Source organism: Scyliorhinus torazame, chromosome 3, assembly GCF_047496885.1.
Source record: "Scyliorhinus torazame isolate Kashiwa2021f chromosome 3, sScyTor2.1, whole genome shotgun sequence".
NCBI classification, from domain to species: domain Eukaryota; kingdom Metazoa; phylum Chordata; class Chondrichthyes; order Carcharhiniformes; family Scyliorhinidae; genus Scyliorhinus; species Scyliorhinus torazame.
In genome coordinates, this window is record NC_092709.1 from 90,055,032 (window position 1) to 90,069,985 (window position 14,954).

The 14,954-nt window shown below is 44.2% G+C and overlaps 1 protein-coding gene and 1 non-coding gene across 6 annotated transcripts in view; one reads left to right on the top strand and one right to left on the bottom strand.

Annotated features, from left to right (window-relative positions):
• Positions 1-14,954, top strand: part of sorcs2 (sortilin-related VPS10 domain containing receptor 2) — a 963,142-nt gene that overhangs the window by 424,094 nt on the left and 524,094 nt on the right. The window lies entirely within an intron of this gene.
• LOC140409675 (U2 spliceosomal RNA) lies at positions 6,486-6,685 on the bottom strand. The gene has a single exon (XR_011940472.1). It is a non-coding gene; the product is annotated as a U2 spliceosomal RNA (small nuclear RNA).

The following is a 14,954-nucleotide window of genomic DNA, read 5'->3' on the forward strand; positions in this document are numbered from 1 at the left end:
ATCATTTCTCTCCACCCCTGACCATAGTGCGTACCATTGGTATTACTTGCAATCTACCTGAATTGAAGGGTGGACCAAGGGAGGCAGCAGGTAGGGGCCACACGGAAGGAGCAGAGAGAGGCAAAAGCAGAATGGGGTAAAAGAAAAAATAAAGGGCAGTAAAGGAATAGAGAGGAAGAGAAATGGAGATGGAATGAGGGAGGGAATAAACAAGGAGCCACACAGGAGAGGAGAGAGGTATGCAGAAGAGATGAAGGGGAAAAAGAATTGCAGAAAAGAGGGGGATAAAAGTGAAGTAGTGGAAATGGTGTGAACTATCAATTCTAATAAATAGAAAATGGATAGTGCACTGGAAGGGGGTGGCACGGTAGCACAATGGTTGGCACTGTTGATGCACAGCGCCAGGGTTCCATGTTCGATTCCTGGTCATTGTCTGTGCGGAGTCTGCACATTCTCTTTGTGTCTGCGTGGGTTTCCTCTGGCTGCTCCGGTTTCCTCCCACAAGTCCCAAAAGACGTGCAGGTTAGGTCATTTGGACATTCTGAATTCTCCCTCTGTATACTCGAACAGGCGACTAGGGGCTTTTCATAGTAACTTGATTGCAGTGTTAATATAAGCCTACTTGTGACAATAAAGATTATTATTATTATTATTAAATGTTTAACCATTATTCTCTCTGATTCAGGAGCAGTTTAATGTCCCTTCACCCACATTATAGCTCTGACATGCAAACCTATCCTACCAGTCCGGAAGGTTGGACATTGCTGCACTACAAGATTATGACTGGAGCAGCACAGTAAAAGTTACCGACACTTGTTCCAGGCATGCTTATTTGTGCCTGTAACACAAGGTAATACAGCTGTGGCTCAATATTCTGTACCAATGGAAAAACCCCAGAGAGAATACGCTGGTGAGGTTCAAACACTGCCTCAGTTTCCTTAAGAAAGTTCACACATAGAGCATTGATATTTAACTCTGCATAACCTAACCCTAATATCGAACTTTGAATCTAGAATTATCTTGTTACACAATAAGCTCTGGAAAATCTATTTTCTGTTGGTACCTCAATGTAGATTTTGTGCTCCCACCAAACACCACAATTCATTGTGAGCCATTGCTCCTGTTGTCCAATTACACTTGCTGTTCTACTAGGTCAGGTATGTGAAAACATGCATTATCACTTTAGCAACACAGTCGACAGATGAGTCCTGAATTTGTTCAGGGTGCATTCTGATGCTGGTTACATCGAGATTGCATCTCATCATGCTCTCTAGCTGTAAACCTACTACAATTTGCCAGGTCAATGAAAGAGCATCCATGAGTATGTGAAAAGGAAGCAAAAGTGCACCTGTCCATTTCATACGAATGGAAATTTTGCTGTTAACTCAATCCTTGCTAGAGATTTCCCAATACCCTCCCCAGCACTAGCACTGTCCCACTATGTAGGGCTGACTCAGGAAATCCTTTCAGAAAATAGTTTTTCACTTTTCAGAGTTCCAGGTCTGCACTCCACCTGTAATCTGAATGCATTCTTGTGGAGTCTGGGAAACCTCATCTAAGTGGTTGTAATAGCAGAATCTTTTTGTGGAGCAGGATCCCTTGCCTGTCATTTGCCTTGTAATCATGGACAGATGTGAATGTGTAACCCAGTAAATGAGGAAGATCTCGTGTAACTAGTTCTCTGCCATTTTCCTGGGTGGGGGCACGGTTACACCAATTTCCCGGGTGGGGGCACGGTTACACCAGTTTCCCATTGGAACTATGCCAACAGGCTGGCATAATCTTCGAGAAATTAAGGCCGGCACGGTGGCACAGTGGTTAGCACTGCTGCCTCACAGCGCCGAGAACCCAGGTTCGATCCTGGCCCCGGGTCGCTGTGTGTGTGGAGTTTGCACATTCTCCCCGTGTCCGCATGGGTCTCACCCCCACAACCCAAAAATGTGCAGGCTAGGTGGATTGGCCACGTTAAATTGCCTCTTAATTGCAATAAAATAAAATAAATAAATAAGGTGTATAGAAACCAAAAGAGTGAAGGCATAGTGAAAGAATAACAACTCATATGTGCAGGGTAGGTGGATTGGCCAAGCTAAATTGTCTCTTAATTGGAGAAAAAAAGAATTGGATACTGTAAATTAAGAAAATAAATTAAAAGAATCTTCATGGAGTATAAGGCCATGGCTCCTTGGCAATGCAGTGGTGCTGCATGTTGGAGACCCAACTCACTGTAAGAAGAACTAATAGCAAATTAGTTCTCGCTTGTGATTCCCCACAGGGGCAGTTCCCAGTTTCAGCTGTTGAACTAGTGGGATTGTAAATAGATTTGATGGTCACCAGCAAATTATACCACTGTGCCAATTTTCATCCGTGTAATAATGAATCTTATTCATAATTTATGTGAAAATTCTTCAACTTCAACTCAACTGAAGAGTGAGTGTTAGTCACAGAGGATTACCCTAACATTTGTGAAGCAGGAGAATGGATATTAGAGCAGAGAAAATCAAGTAACTGATAAAATGCTAAAATATCACTGACAATGCTTATACAATAACATTGGGAGTTTGAGGATTTGTCCGATTGCTGCTAATGCCTGGAATTTTGGTGGAAAACTCAGTTACGGAGTCTGTGTCCCTAATGCACTACCCATACACTTTCAAGCAGAGTGGGGAATGTAAACGTGGGAGGACAAAGTGCTGAGTTGTACGGGCAGCACGGTGGTGCAGTGGTTAGCACTGCTGCCTCACGGAGCTGAGGTCCTAGGTTCTATCCCGGCTCTGGGTCAGTGACCGTGTGGAGTGTGCACATTCTCCCCGTGTTTGCGAGGGTTTCGCCCCACAACCCAAAGATGTGCAGCGTAGGTGGATTGGCCACGCTAAATTGCCCCTCAATTGGAAAAAAATGAATTGGGAATTCTAAATTTATTTTAAAAAAGAAGTGCTGAGTTGTATTGAATTGTAATTTTGCGTCAAATTCTCTGATTCTTGCAAGGAATGTATAATACAGTTTGAAAACAAGTGCTGCACTGACAGGAAGTCAGCACTTAAAGGAAAACCAGTGATTTTGAATTAATAGCAATTGAATCAGCAATTTAAGTGACATTTCTATTCAGATTATTTTGTCTGATTTGTATTTGGTACTTTTGTAGTTTTGGGACAAGTATTTTGACTTAAATATTTTTCTTTACTTCAACATGTCAAGCCAATGGGAATTGCACTAATTGAACAATGATAGGTCCCATTTCTTTCTTTCTTTTTAAAAAAAATATATTTTATTGAAATTTTTCGATTGTCCCATTTCTTTCAACTTACAAAACCTGATGCAACAACTTCCTAAGATGACTGTTTTGAAACTGATGGTGGTACATGCTTTATATGTTCCAGCTTTTAATCTTGAACTACCCCGAGGTGCTCTCTCAGTTGTTGGTGGCTTGCCACAATTATTAAAATTCCACAATTTCTACTGAGCCTGAACTACCAACCTATGTGTCACCCATTGTGAAGCAATTTATATCTGTTTATCTGAATCTCCCAAAGTGGATATACCTGTGCTGTACTTGGAGCAGGAATGAGTGATGCACAGCATTGTGAACTGCTATCTTCCTAGAGGCCCTGGAACCTTTCATCGCATCCTGTGGCACAACTATTAGAAAATCTGCAGCATTATACCAGAAGAGGGACAGATATTTTCTAAACTTAACATAGATCATAGAATAGAATTTACAGTGCAGAAGGAGGCCATTCGGCCCATTTTAGCCCATAGAATTAGCTGGAATATTGTGTACAGTTCTGGGTGCCACACTCTAGGAAGGATCATAGAATTTACAGTGCAGAAGGAGGCCATTTGGCGCATCGAGTCTGCACCCGCCCATGGAAAGAGCACCCTACTTAAGACCACGCCTCCACCCTATCATCTTAACCCAGCAACCCCACCTAACCTTTTTGGACACTAAGGGCAATTTATCGTGGCCAATCCACCTAACCTGCACATGTTTGGACTGTGGGAGGAAACCAGAGCACCCGGAGGAAACCCACGGAGACATGGGGAGAACGTGCAGACTCCGCACAGACAGTGACCCAAGCTGGGAATCGAACCTGGGACCCTGGAGCTGTGAAGCAACTGTGCTAACCACTGTGCTACCACGCTGTCCCTGGATGTGGATGTATTGGAGAGAGTGTAGAAGTGGTTTATAAAAGGGCAGCACGGTGGCCTAGTGGTTAGCACAGCTGCCTCACGGCGCTGAGGTCCCAGGTTCGATCCCGGCTCTGGGTCACTGTCCGTGTGGAGTTTGCACATTCTCCCCGTGTCTGTGTGGGTTTCGCCCCCACAACCCACAAATGTGCAGAGTAGGTGGATTGGCCACGCTAAATTGCCCCTTAATTGGAAAAAATAATTGGGTACTCTAAATTTAAAAAAAAAAGAAGTGGTTTATAAGAATGGTTCCAGAGATGAGAAATTTCAGTTATGAGGATAGATTGGAGAGGTTGGGACTGTTCTACTTGGAGCGAAGGCTCAGAGGAGATTTGACAGAAATATTCAAAATCACGAGGAGACTGTTCCCATTTTTAAAAGGATCAAGAACGAGACGGCACAGATTCAAGGTAAATTGCAAAAGACGCAAATGTGATATGAGAACATTTTTCACAGACCAGTGGTTCAGGCCTGGAATGCACTGCCTGGAAGTGTGGTGGAGACAGGATCAACTGAGGCATTCAAGACGACATTAGGTGATTATTTGTATAGAAACAATGTGCAGGGATTCGGGTAAAATGCAGAGGAATGGCACTAAATCATGATGCTCATTTGGAGAGCCAGTACAGTAATGATGGACCAAACGACCCTCTTCTGCACAATACTGTAATTCCATGAACTCCTGAAAGGAGTGTGTTACTTCATTACAATGGAAAGCACAAAATATTGATTTTTCTCCTCTTAATAATGGGGAAAACAGTCACATACCAAAGCTGGATCAATATCACTGATTAGAAGATTATGCCACTTAGTTCTTGTAGGCCTGAAGGTTTGCTAATTAGCTTATAGTGTAATAAGTGTGTGACTGCTGTCCCTGTCCTCCTGTACCTTTGGTGCAGTAATGTGTGTTTAAGGCATTTTGGAAAAAAACAACTAACATTCCAGAATGAGACTCTGAACATTGTTTAACACCCCCATCATGAATCATGGCTAGCATAGTTCTTCATGGAGAAATATCTGGGAATGGTGACCTCCCAGTCAGCGTCACTGAGATGTGGTCTGGGAGTGGTGTTCTTGCAGTCAGCGTCACAGTGAAGTTGTCTTGGGACAGTGTTCTTGCAGCCAGCATCACAGAGAAGCAGTCATACTTTTAAAAAGTGTTTTTTTTGGAAGGAGGGATTAACTGAGAAACAACACAAATAATAGAAGTCAGGATTGTTATGAAAAAGTAATATAAGTTGACAAAGTAGAGTAAGGGTAGTAAAGTTAGTGTAAAGGAGGCAAGTGAACCAAAATGGGATCAGTGCTGTTGGGGAGCATTTAAACTAACTTGGCAGGGGGCTGGGATCCTGAGCAAAGGTTCAGCAGGGGGAGATGTGCAGCCAAATTAGAGAAGACAGCAAGTGAGCCAGGAAGGCATAGAAGTTATAGGCCAGTTAATTCACAAGGAATTTTGGCAAGATTGGATAGCATTTATTTGGCACAAATTAAAACATCGAGGTATGATGTCATTGCTGTCACTGAGACATAGTTGAGAGAGGGGCAGGATTGGCAGCGCAACATTCCAGGACATAGGGTTCGTAGGAGAGACAGGGAACAAATAACAAAGAAATGTACGGCACAGGAACAGGCCCTTCGGCCCTCCAAACCTGTGCCGCCCATGCTGCCCGTCTAAACTGAACTCTTCTACACTTCCTCGGTCCGTATCCCTCTATTCCCATCCTATTCATGTATTTATCAAGATGCCCCTTAAATGTCACTATCGTCCCTGCTTCCACCAGCTCCTCCGGCAGCGAGTTCCAGGCACCCACTAGGAAGTAAAAGAAGAGGGGTGTCGTAATTTTGACCAGGGAATCAATTACAGCAGTAAGGAGGGACGGGATCTTAGGTGGTTCTTCAAATTAAGTCTTATGGGTAAAACCTAAAAACCAAAAAGGAACAATCACATTGCTGGGAGTGTTCTGTGGGCCTCTTACAGTCCGAGAGAAATAGAAGAGCAAATATGTAGGCAAATGACAGAGTCGAAAAGCAATAGAGTAGTGATAGTGGGGGATTTCAACTTCCCCAACATTAACTGGGGTAGTCAATAAGTGAAAGGATAAGTGGGAGTGGAATTCTTAAAATGCGCCCAGGAGAACTTTTTTTAGCCAGTAGATGGAAGATCCTACAAGAGAAGGGGCAGTTCTAGACTTAAGAAGCTAGGCAAGTGGTTGAAGTACCAGTGGGGGAGCACTCTGCACACATTGATCTTAGCTCCGTTAGATTCAAGATTGTTCTGATGCATTCAATCTTTAAAAAATGACTTTTTCAGAGTTACAAAGCCAGGGCTCAGAGTGTGGTCAGGGGCGAACCCCCAATCCAGCTCCCCGCCCGCTCCAAAAACCAATTCAAATTCAAATTGAATCCAATTCATGGTCCCCACAAGAGAGACATACCAGATCTGAGCCAAAAGGCAAAGCAGTTACTACACTTGATCTTAGCCAAAAGGCCGAGAAGCGATGTAGGACACATTCAAGAAGGAAATGGGGAGAATACAGGACCAACATGTTCTAATGGAGTAAAAGAGTGGATAACAAATCCAGTGAACCCTGGCTATCGAGGGATAAACAGCATTGAAGAAAAAGAAAAAAGGATGTTTACAGCAGATATCGAGGGCTCAAAACATCTGAAGTCCTAGAGGCATAAAGGTTTTAGTTATGAAGAGAGATTGGAGAGCCTGCTGTTATTTTCCTTGGAGCAGAGGAGATTGAGGGGGGCATGTTTGAGATGTAGAAACCTTCCCCTTGGTGGAGGGATCAGTGACCGGGGGCATAGATTTAAGGTAAGGGGCAGGATATTTAGAGGGGATGTGAAGAAAACCTTTTTAATCCAGATGGTTGTGTCTGGAACTCACTGTCTGAAAGGGTGGTGGAAGCAGCGACCCTCATAACATTTAAGTAGTATTTAGATGTTCACTTCCGATGCCAAAGCATACAAGGCTTATGGGCCAAGTGCTGGAAAATGGGATTAGGATACTTAGGTAGTTGTTTTTGACTAGCACAGATGCGATGTGCTGAAGGGCTTTTACTGTGCTGTCGATCTCTATGACTAAATGCAGGTGGAAAAGCAAAAGATGAAGAAAATGAACTGGTCTGAATAACTGTTTAAAATAAGTGAAACTCATACAATTTTTGAAGAACTGATGTATCCGGGTGATCTGCTAATGATAACCATAACAAACAGAATAGTTTGTGACAGTCCAACAGTTTGAAATGCAGGAGGTTAAATTAAAACTAAACAATGTATTCAGTCACTTAAACTTAGCCCTGTGTGGTCAGATCTAAAAATCACAGATTGAGTTTGAGCCATATATATCGAAACATATTTGTAACTATTTGCTTTCCTTCCACTGTCTTTTTTCTGAAAATTCTGAAAGTGAACATGTGCTACTGAAGACATCCCAGAACACTAAATTGAGGTGTTCTTGGAATAAACTTGAACTGAACCCTTGTGCTTGCGACATATGTTTTCTGCATGGTTATAACTAGCATGGTATCTCTAGGCACAAAATCTATGGCACTGCTTGAAATGCAAGACACTGCCTGCTGCTGCCTGTGCAACATGCCTGGTATTTTTTCAGGAAAAGGGTGCATCAGGGGCATCATTAGCAGCACTGGAATGCTGTGAATGAATGATATCCTGATGCCACATAGCCCAACAGGCTTATCCATGCCAGGTTACTAAATTTGGACCAGAGAGATGCCGGCAACAATTTCATCAATCACTTAGCAAATAACAAGTGTGGAGCTGCAAGATGTGCTCTGCACTGTGCCTCTGAAAGAGCACCCTACCTAGACCTAAACCCCCACCGTATCCCAATAACCGCACCTAACCTTTTTGGACAATTTAGCATGGCCAATCCACCTAACCTGCACATCTTTGGACTGGGAAGAAACCGGAGCACTTGGAAGAAACCCACGCAGACATTGGGAGAACGTGCACAGTCCACACAGACAGTCACCCAAGCCTGGAATTGAACCCGGGTTCCTGGCGCTGTGAGGCAGCAGTGCTAACAATAGTGCCACCATGCCGCCCATTTCCAAAAGGACCAGGCACCCAAATCGCAAGGAAGGTAATTTTTAGGAACTTATGCTATTGTAAAGTGTCTGGAATGACATAGTGTTTTTGGAGATGTAGTTTGTGAGTTCTTGGATTTGCCGAACAGTGTTGCTGCATTCACTTCAGAGATGACAGAGGATTAGGTGATTAGCCCACATAGAGGCTGCAACAAGTATGAGGATAGCAATAGCATTGTCTTTATAGTCAGCAGCAGGACAGAGAGATGGAGCAGGTCTTAACTGGTGGTTGTGAATAGCAGATCAAGTGATAGAGCCTGTACATCAATGCTATGCTGTTGCTGATTCTCTTCTTTCTTGGGCAGCTGTGGTTGAGCAGGCTGCTATACTTGGGTGTTGGAAATCAGAAGGGGAAAGTTGAGGTGAGGGAAGAGGGTGAGGTGGGAGGTCCATGGTTACACCATCAGCAGCTTGCACATTATGCCAGAGAGCACATAAGGCAGAAACATACCAGCATCCTTAATGTTCTCAGCGATGAGATGCCCCAGACTCCGAAATAGCTGACCCCATGATGCAGAGAGCAATCTCCTCCAGAGGATTCAAGGACATAGCCCATCCACGTCCTTCACTGGTTCTGCTCTGCTCCCTTGTACTGTGGGTCACCTTGTCTTCAAAGAGAGGGCCCAATGTTGGTGATAATGGAGAATTGTGAGTGGATGATGCTATAGCTGAAGAATTCGAGGTATGTGAAGGGCAGTGTGAGGCTGGCAACACAGTTTGGAGGGGTTTGGGGACATAATGGGGATCAGTTTGGCTCCATTATCTGCCAAAACCTGTTGGGACTGGGACCTTGTGACAGAAGAGACCCAGAAGGTATGTTTTAAAGTTTTATTTCTAGTTTCCTTCTGGTGCAGGAGTGCTCCTCTGGATCTCAAAAGGAAACAATTGTTGCCATGGCTGCAGCCTCCTGCCACAAATATCCACCCCCACCTGCTGGTTGTCAGGTCCGATCCTGCATACCTCCATTTAAATAAGACCCTGGGCGCGATTCTCTGAGCCCCGCGCTGGGCCGGAGAATCGCCGCAACCGTGCCATGCCGCCGGAGCGCGATTCTCCGAGGTGCGGACAATCGCCGCCATTTGCGCCGGCACGTTTGACGCGTCGCAGGCCGCTGTACGCGACGGGGCCACCGATTCTCCGGCCCAGATGGGCCGAGCGGCTGCGCGGAAAAAGCAGAGTGCCGGCGGCGCTGTCCACACCTGGTCCCTGCTGGCGGGAACTCTGCGCGAAGGGTCGGGGGGCGGCCTGTGGGGGGGCTCCGTCCCCGGGGGGCCTCCAATGGGGTCAGGCCTGCGATCGGGGCCCACCGATCGGCGCCCCCCCCCCCCCCCCCCCCGGGGCCTACTTTGTTGCACGGCCGGCCCCTGAACCCCCACGCCATGTTGGGTCGGGGTCGGGGCCGGCGCGCTGAAGAAGTCCCCCGTGCATGCGCGGGTTGGTGCGGCCCAACTGCGTATGTGCTGGTTGGAGCGGTGCCCATTTGGCGCCGGGAAGGGAGGCTGGAATGGCATGATCCACTCCAGCGCCGTCCTGGCCCCCTCTGGAGGCCAGAATCGATAGCACCCGCGTCCCTTTTGTGCCGCTGTGAAACGCGACAGCGTTCGCGACGGCGCGAACACTCGCCTGTCTCCATTTCGGAGAATTGCGCCCCCTACCTTTAAGTGGGCAGGGTCGCCACATACTCAGGCTTGCCGGATTCATCACACCCTACCAGGCTCCCCTACACCTTCCCCAGCTCCCCATTTATATCAAAACCTTTGTTTCTATGGATTGTCATTCAGAGGGCCATCACAGCGCATGTTAAAACATTCCGTGAAACGACCATGCACCTCAGTCCAAATTTTCTTTATGTGACAGGTCGGTGCTAATTGTTTGGCGGTTTGCCAGGCTTCAGTGCACAAATTTGAGCCCTGTTTTAATGAAGTAAACCCTGAAGTGATGGAACATTTGAACTCCACATCCGTTTACTTTCATGAAGACAAATCATGCAGAAAGCCTGACCTTCTGAGGGAGAAAGCCTGTGGTTCGTTTGTTGGAAAAAAATGTTTTCCTCTGCACTGAGTGAGTGCAGTCAGTTGGAAAAAGGACTGACAGGCACCTCTTGGCGCCTGTTTGGTGCTGTTGTCTTTCTTTTCATTACTCAAACTTCGACTCCATAGGACACTTGGTGCCTGTTGTTCAGTTGGCTTGCCGTGTTCATGCTTCTGGTTAATATGACAAAATGCATTTACTGAACAGAATATCATCACACCCTTAGATTAAATCCTCAACAGTGGCCAAAGCAGGCCTTTGTTAGCCAACTCCAAAATGCTGGTTGAATCATTGCTATATTTCAGCGGTTTGAAATCAAGCCCTCTGATGAAAAGTATCAATCTTATGAGAGGCTGAATTTAGTGACTTTATAAATTAATACATTTTTCCCCACTTGTGTGATGACGTAACAATCTAAAAATCATAATTCCACAGTTATGACTTCATAATACAAAGATGATTATCGCAAAACAACTTTATCTATCTATCTTAAATTTAAAACACTTTGAAGAAGAGTCATGCGCACTCAAAACATTAACTCTGTTGTCCTTCTCAACAGATGCTGCCAGATCTGCTGAGTTTTTCCTGTATTTTCTGATTTTATTTCATATTTCCAGCATCCACAGGATTATATTTCTTTCAGCGAAAAGTATATTGCAAGTATTATAAAAATAGTACATTATATTACTATTACATATTGCTGTGTCTGGTATATTTTAATTACATATATAGGGCTTACATTTCATTAAAAAATCATTGTCAGTACCTGCAGTTGTTATTCTTTTGGTGATGCCGTGATAGGTGTAATCAATGTTAAGTATGTCTTTGGCGTGACACGCAATGGTCGCTATTTTATCATGAGATTGCCTCACCATGTAATTGTGCACTATGGCTAGAGGATTCTCACAACACGCTCAAAAAGGTTCAGAGTTTTGTTCATCTGCCACTTCTTTCTCAATAACTGAAATTTCTAAAGTCCAAAACTCTATTTTTTCTCGTATTACTCACCACTGTTCCAGTGCAGACTCTGGCTCATGGGTTAAAGATCTTCAAGGCTATCTGGCTCTGGTAATAAAGGGCAAAATAATAAAACAAAGTTACAGAACATGTTTCACAGTAGCATTCGTAAAGTTATCCATTTAATTGCGTTTTGAGATTGTTAATGCTTTTATTTTACTTGATTGTCTTTTGCAAAAACCTTTGGTTGGACTTGATATTTGTTGGCAGTTGTTACTAAATGAGCTGACTTTGGATTGCATGAGTCTGAGCATGTGCAATATATCCAATTTCTCAGAATACTTCAGTGCTGTTCGGTTAGCTTGAGTGGTCGGATATTTTTCTTGAGATTCTGGTGCTCTCTTCCCATTAGCTTCTCTTCAAATATTTTGACAGGCAACAGGACAAATTTCAAAAGTATTACTGAGTTGCATGTTTTAAAAAGAATAGTGGAAGCATGCCTGCGTGTGTAAGAAAGAGGAAATGATAGAATTCTGGTGACACACTTAGAATGGCCTTAGATTTACAAGTGTTACTATACTAAGGGGGAGATTCTGGGGCTCATTTGACTTTTGAAACCAACTGGCCTTGTCCACTTGAGTTTTGTTGATAGAAAATGTCAATCTTTCCAACAAACTGGAGTGAAATTGTATTTTTAAAGCCTGTAAGATGGGGGTGAGAGAGAGAAAGAAGGGAAGAAAGATAAAGGAAGACACGCCCCTCTCCTCCTAATTTGACTCCTTTAAGGTTTGAAAGCATCTTTCATGGAATCAGAAAGGGAAAATGGGCCTGGTAGGAAGGTGGGGAGGAGAGGGAGACAGAAGAGGAGAAGATGGCAAAAGGATGTGGGAAGAGGAAGAGGGAAACTGTCTCAGCATCCACTTTTGTGAGATGTGTGGAGGAACGTAAATGGAGGCGTAAGTGCTTTAAGATATTTTGCTTCACCTGGCAAGGCCACAGTAATTGCTCATCTGTAATTGCCCTCGAGAAGGTGGTGGTGAGCCACCTTCTTGAACTGCTGTAGTCTTGTGCCGTAGACATACTCACAGTGAAAGGAGGTTCCAGAACTTTGACCAAGTGACAATGAAAGATTAGGGAAAGTTTCAAGTTAGGATTGCATGTGACTTGGAGAGGACCTTGCAGGGGATGATGTTCCCATGCGTCCACTGCCCTTGATGATCTAGGTACTTTTTCTAACTTTATCACCCTATAGGAATTGGCTCCTTCTCCACTACAGGGAAAGAAGCGAGCTATTTGGTGAGTACCCGGTAAGTGATTGAGGTCTATTCTATTCCTAAGATTTAAAATAGTATTGGACCTGATGGCAAGGTTAATAAAATATATAAAAGGAACTTAAATAATGGAATAATATACCAAAGTAGTTAAATAAAACACACTAAGGATGGCAGGACAGGTGATGTGTCATGGCTGCAGCGAATGGGAGCTCTGGGATGTGTGACGTAGGGCAAACATGCCCAATGTAAGTGATAAAAGCAAATTACTGCGGATGCTGGTCTCTAAAACGGAAGAGAAAATGCTGGAAAATCTCAGCAGGTCTGGCAGAATCTGTAGGGAGAGAAAAGAGCTAACATTTTGAGTCCAATGACTCTTTGTCAAAGCTTTGTCAATGTAAGTGTTTGTGGCTTGAGGAGCTTTGGCTCAGACTCATTGAGCTGGAGGCTGAGCTTCAGTCACTGTGGCACATCAGGGAGGGGGAATGTTACCTCAATGATTTGTACCAGGAGGCAGTCACACCCCTTAGGTTATGGCCTCATGATTTGGTCAATGACAGAAGGCTGTGACTGAAATTGCGCCAAGTAAGGGGACCCAGATGGCAAGTGTTGCAGGAGCTTCGACCTGTGCTATTATCCAATAGGTTTGAGGTATTCTCGGTTTGTTTGGATGATAGTGGGCTGCAGGGTAGATGAGCTGACTGACCATGGCACTGTGATACAGGAAACCATTCAAGTGGGAGGTGCAAAAAGGCATGTAATGGTAGTAGGGACAGGATAGTGAGTGGCATTGATACTGTTCTCTGCAGCAAAGAGCAAGAGTCCAGATGATTGTGTGGCCTCCCTGGTGCCAGCATGTGGGACATCTGCTCAGGGAGGGGGAGAACTTGCAGTGGGAGGGGGTGGATCCAGTCATTTTAGCCCATAGAATTATAGAATTTACAGTGCAGAAGGAGGCCATTAGGCCCATCGAATCTGCACTGACTCTTGGAAAGAGCACCCTACTTAAGCCCACGCTTCCACCCTATCCCACTAACGCAGTAACCCCACCAAACCTTTTTGGACACTGAGGGCAATTTATCACGGCCAATCCACCTAACCTGCACATCTTTGGACAGTGGAAGGAAACCGGAGCACCCGGAGGAAACCCACGCAGACACAGGGAGAACGTGCAGACTCCATACAGACAGTGACCCAAGCCAGGAATCGAACCTGGGACCCTGGAGCTGTGAAGCATCTGTGCTAATCACTGTGCTACCGTGCTGCCCTTCATGTAGGTATCAACGACATAAGTAGTACTAGGAAAGAAATGTTGCGGGGTGGAGAATCCCACCCAGTGTCTTGGACTAGCATGTTTTGGCGCCAACCAAACATCAGGCCAAATTTAACCTGGTATAGTGCAACAAGATAGGATTAATTACACCTCATAGTGAAGGCACCCCTAGGTAACAGCGATCATAATATGACTGAATTTTACATTCAGCTTGAGGGAGAAGAGTAAGTCGAAGATAAGTATTTTAAATCTCAATGAGGGCAATTATGGCAGGGCTATCTAAAGTGAACTGGAAAATTAGCTTAAGGGTTAGGTCAATAAGATGCAGTGCTGACATTTAAAGGAATATTTCAAAATATGCAGAATGGATGCATTCCAATGAGAAAGAAAAATTCCAAGGTAGGATCCACCATCTGTGGTTAACTAAAAAAGTTGCAGATGGTATCAAACATAGAAAATGCAAATAATTGCACAAAGATGGGTGACTGGTCAGAAGATTGGACAGAGTGTAAAAAACAGCAAAGAATGACTAATAGCATAATAAGGCAGGAAGAAATAGACTTTGATAGAAAGCGAGCTAGAAATATAAAGACAGATAGCAAGAGTTTATTTTGAAATTTAAAAAAGAAAAGAGTTCGACAAAGTGAGCATTATTCCTATAAAAAATGAGTCTGAGAATCAATAATGGAAAATAAGATTACAGATTAATTGAACAGTATTTTGCATCAGTCTTCATCTTGGAGGATAAAAGTAACGTTGCAGAAGTAGCTGTAAATCTGGAAATGGAATGGGGGGGGGAACGCAATAAAATTACAATCAGCAAGAAAGTGAGACTGAGCAAACTGTTGGAGTTGCGGGCTGGCAAGTTCCACAGGTCCTGATGGACTTCATCCTAGGATCTTAAAAGAAGTGGCTAGTGAGAGAGTTAATTGGAAAATAGCAGAGGGCATGAAATGAGATCTGGCTGAAGTGAACTGACAGAGTTCCCTTGTAGCAGGGTCAAAATGGTTTTCTGGAAAGAAATCATGTTTAACCAATTTATTGGAGTTCTTTGAAGAAGTAACATGTTCTGTTGATAAAAGGAAACTGGTGGATGTACTGTATTTAGATTTTCAAGTGATA